This window comes from Octopus bimaculoides, chromosome 21 (genome assembly GCF_001194135.2).
Source record: "Octopus bimaculoides isolate UCB-OBI-ISO-001 chromosome 21, ASM119413v2, whole genome shotgun sequence".
NCBI lineage: Eukaryota > Metazoa > Mollusca > Cephalopoda > Octopoda > Octopodidae > Octopus > Octopus bimaculoides.
The window spans coordinates 27,973,680-27,979,291 of record NC_069001.1 but is presented as its reverse complement, the minus strand read 5'-3'; positions in this window follow the sequence as shown (position 1 = coordinate 27,979,291).

Here is a 5,612-nt window from a genome sequence, read left to right as displayed (position 1 = left end):
ATGATTAAATTTAAAGGCGACCTCGGTGGAATTTGAACTCAGAACGTAAAAGACGGATGGAATACCGCTAAGCATTTTACCCAGTTCGCTGCCTTAATTTACGCCATAGAATAATAACAACAACAGTATAAATCAATAAAACAAGTACAAAGCAAAAAATACACTGGCAAAAAAAAAACTGTTGATACAGACTAAAGTACGTAGGTTTAAGTTCGCAATTGGTTCTCAGGTCTTCAACTTATAGTCAAGATGGTTAGCTTTACTTACCGTTTTATTCTCCTTCCTTTTGAAACGCTGTAAATAAAATCTTGATCCTGTATACAAATATTCATGTGACATAACCAAACAGAGATACATTTCGTTAAACAAAACAAAGAAAAAACATATAATAACCAAAAACATTGAACAGTTTTGATTAATTCTATAAATCTTTAGAAGGGAATAAGGTCACTGGATATATTAAGGGAAAGGAAGAGAGGGACAGAGAGAGAGAGAGAGTGTGTGAGGGAGATAGTGAGTGTGTGTGAGGGAGAGAGAGAGAAAAAAATAGACGGGTTTTTGTCAGTAAGTACATAACAAAAATTTCATCACAAAACAGATAGCAGAAACTTAACATTTTTTTTTTTTTTTTTTACTGAATTAACCAAATAAGTTTCGACAATCAGCAAGATGATTACCATTTTCTGAGAAATATATTTCGATCCTGTCGATTCTGTTGATCAACAATCTGGGAAGAAATAATCAAACCTTGTTTGGAAAGATTTACATACAATATGCTGTTCGTTTGAAAAAGATAGAATTTTTGTACATTAGTACAATTTTGTGTGTCGAAATATACATATGTGTGTGTGTCTGTGTGTGTGAAGAGAGATTTTCTTCAATTAAAATTTCTTAATTACATTAAAAGTAATCTTAGAAAAAGAGAATGACACGAATTTGTAAAAGGTAAAAGCGCTAAAAAAATAACTCGTAAACATCCTTCCAAAATGTTCGTGTCAAGTTCTTTTTCCAATTTTTTAAAAAAATCTAATTAATACTTTTTAATTTAAGAAGACATTTCTTCAAATATTAAGACCGAATCAAAAATTCTGAGGGTAAATGTTTATATACATATATATATATATATATATATATATATATATATATATATATATATAATATGCAAAAAGGTAAAATAGTACTTAATACATGTAAAGTATTTATTCGACGCTAAAACTTTCTCCCAACAGCATTTCGAGTTTTCCGCTCTGTCGACGTTCATTAAGACTCTGTAACAGATTTGAAATGTTAACGATGAAAGATTTTGTACAGATGATGTGATATGAAATTTTGAAATTTCGATGATATTTGTGCACCATTTTACTCGTTGCTACTAAAATGCTCCATGTCACTCAATCGCTCATTCTAATTGAAAATGTTCAAGTTGTATTTAGCGCCTCAACTTCGGAATTATATATATTATATATATATACATACTTCGAATGATGGAATGATATACATATATACTTAGTGATGTGTTAATAAGTATGGCAAGTTCATTTAAGAAATGTGGATAGTGCGTGAAAGAAAATGAACGTCCCAGGAAAAATAGTGGGTAAAGAAAAGGAAGACTAAACTTCCATTGAAGCCATATTGAATGTAAATTCGAAAATATTTACTAACTTTAATCAGAAATTATTTTTTCAATAACAACAAATATCAAGACTTCAGTAAACACATGATATTAATAGGGCTTAGCTCGCAAACCTGACAGAGAGAAAGAAGATGAACCTTTCCAATCAACGAAATATATTAAATCAAGCATGAAATGCAACTTCAACAGAATAATTCACTGTAAATAAATAGTGAATGACATGCATAACAGTCATGTATACTTTTCGGAATGAACAATATAAGAATTACAGGAAATTATAATAAGCATATGTACGAGATAAACTTCACTACACTTATACATCTGGGGCTTAAAATAAGAGCAATAAAAATGTATCCTTAAATTGGTTTTCAGACGTAGCCATATTGTTATATGAATGAAAATAATACTTGTCTGGAAGAGGTTTGTGACATTCTTATCAATTGTTGCTGAACAATAAGATTTTACAGAGAGAATTGCTTTGCTGCGAAATTGTTATGGGATCTAACTATAAAGTAGCAGGGAACGTTTAAGGTGTTTTTGTGTAAGCTATTACGGTTAATCTATTTATTAATACTATTCAATGAGACAAATCCTGGGCGTTAGACAACACTCATAATTCAAATCACATTATCGCGTGATTTGAGTAATGTCAACAGAACTCGAAATTTTGAGTATAAATTTGAAGACTAGTTTTAACTCCGAATATATGTGTGTAAGTGTGGTTATTTGTGTATTCGTGCACGCGCGTTTATTTATGCACTTGTGCATAAAAATTCAATTATGAGCAAAATGTATAAATATACGCATGAAAAAGTATGTGCACTTACATAAATATATGTAAACACTTTCAGATATGCAAATATACCTACATTTAAATCTACAGCAATGTATAGATTTTGCAACATATATACATTCACAATCGTCTGAGTGTCTATATGTGTGTGTGTGCGCATGTGTAACTGTATGTGCGTGTGCTATAGTTGATATACATGCATAAAAATTATGCTGTAAAGTTTTTGTCAAAGGCATTCCTATGAAATTTATATGTTATGATAAACATAAAAAACGCTATTAATAAAAGCATTTTTACTTAAAATTCGTTTCAGCAGAAAGTCAGTAAAATTGACGCTTTGCAATGGATATGACTAACTTGCATAGAAGAAAAGAATAAGTACTTGAACTGACCTCACAAAATTTCCAGGCTGTGTTTTATGTTGTGTTATGTAGAATGCTTCTGTACGAATACTTTTATTATTCACAGTAAATTATTGCTATTGTGTTTAGTTTTATTCGTGCATATATATATGGACGCACGTATTTGTATCAGAGTTAACCTATATTTTATATATATTATATTCTGCTGACAGTGTGTTATGCGTGTTCACAATCGATGCGTACAGGCGATGTGCACCTATTCACATAATAATTTATTGAATTTTCGATGGTCCTTGCATATATAGGTGTGCATAGGAGAAACACGAGAACTGTCAGACGGCGTTCCACGATCCATGGGATTATGTCAACCTATGCATATACATATTTATCTAATGTTTCTACTATTCGTATCCCTATGTGTGGGAGTGGGTCTATGTTCGAAGATTTCCACCGAGCAGCCTAATTCCAACCAGTCGCATGCATATGTGCGTCCTAAGAAGTTATTAGCTGCTACCGTAAAACAATAACAGGCAAAACACTGTCTGACACTCACCATAAAAACTCATTTTACTACCTCTTTTAAACCTCTTTTTTTTCTCACATGTACTATCAGTTTCTATATGTAGGCATAACGACATATTTTCCCGTTAGGATTCCGAATTTCATCTGATCAGAAACCGGCACATGCTCTGCGTTGGATTTCAAATGAATTGTTAACATTGCTCTGAGTTGAATTTCAAATGAATTGTTACCGTAATGTAATAAATGCTTTGACGACGCAGTTTCTTTAACCACGTGGGAAAATATGCATACCAAACGGCTTATGTACATGTGATAGCCAATACAACAGTCGCAGTAATATCATTATTTATGAATAGTGTTAAAAAATTAACGCAATTTCTCTGCATGCGAGACTACTGCATCTAACACATGTTAGATTTTCTTTATAGTCGTATACACACACTCACACAAACTCCTACACCACACGATTATGTGTGCGTGCGTGTGTCCGCGTGTGTTTATATACATATATAAATATTTATATATATGCATGCATGTTTGTATGTGTGTGTGTGTACACAATCGCACACTCATATTACAGAATAAGTTTGCTAATTTTAACTTGCAAAGTATGTAATTGACAGTTGAAATATCTTCATTTAGTGCACAATATTTTGTGGATAGAAAAAGAGGCAACAACCAAGCAAGATTCAATTCCATGTGGAACCATGAACCCGCTAAAATTGTCTGTGCAGACATTGATTAATAAATCTGCTCCTTCCAAGTAACTGGAATGGTTGAATTTGCATACATAACGCTTTCTGGATATTCAAATTAATAAATTAATTGTAGGTTAACAGTTCTTTGTTGCCAAGTTAAACTGTAAAATATTTTATAAATAAATAATTTAAGAAACAATGCATCTATCAGAGAAATGGGAGATATTTATATTTAGCTTGTCCTGTAGAAGATAATGATTGGAATGTTATCATACTTTTATATAAAGTTTTGGATGAAATCTAAAGTGTCTGTAAAATAATATGAAACGAGAACCTGTTAACAGCCAAATGAAACTAAATGCCAATAATTCCCTCTATATGTAAATCAAACGATTCCATTTAATAAAATACTTTAAAATAACAGGTCCAACATATTGTGTTCGTGAACATATAGAGATTTGGCGATAGCAGTTAAAATCACAACGAATTTGAAAATATTCTATTGTATTCTAAGTAGATTTCAAAACCTCTCAAAAACTTTCATAAATACAGAAGTGTTTCCAAATAAGTTACCCAGATGTACAGTACAAACTATGTAATACATTACATCGACAGTAAAACAATACCCTAGAAAATAAAAGACCTTACAATAGTTGCATTCCTGAGAACTAAGAAATTAAAATGTTTGCCTCATATACCAGTTCCCAACAGACACTCTGAATGAATACCTACACTTCATAGGAGAACATTTAGATACAATAATATGTGTGTGTATGTATGTGTGTGTGTGTACATTTTAAGGTTCGATTGTCAGTAAACCATGAGTGCACTGTGATTTCAGATTTTTAAAACCAGTCCAATTAATATTCTTGCTTGTGGTCTCCTCATCATTTACTTGATTAGAGATGTGTTTCGATATCAACATATACACTTGACGTTATACACGCTTCATAATTTCATGTCTATAAACTTCTGTCGAGATGTGTCTGAACGAGCGTATCCTCATTAACATATATTTATGTGTTTGTGTGCGTACGTAGATATCTGCGTGTGCACACTCACGTGTGTAAGATGGAGAAGTGTGTGTTGCGTATAACAAAGTTTATATACACAACTGTTCATATATACAGCTATTTATAATCTATCAAACTGTGCGAAACTCGTATATAAATTTTCATACAAATGTATAAAAATATGTGAATGTTTACAGAAATGTATAATAAAACAAGAAACAAAACAAATACAAAACAGGAAAAAAAATCGTCATTTAATTTATCAAACATATGATCAAAGTTAAAACCACATATCTAGATGAAATATGCGACATGTATCTGTCGGTGTGTGTGTTTGTGTATGCAACTATATGCGTATCACTGTTTGTACATATACATACATAATACAAACATGCACATATAGACATATATACATACATGTATGTATATATATATATATATATAAACATACACGTGTGTGTGTGTGTGTGTGTGTGTGTAAATATTCATATCGATGCGTGTTTTTGTGTGAATTAAAATGCACAAACAATCTCAAATACAAATATATATATATATACATACATATATATATAATATAATATATATATATAT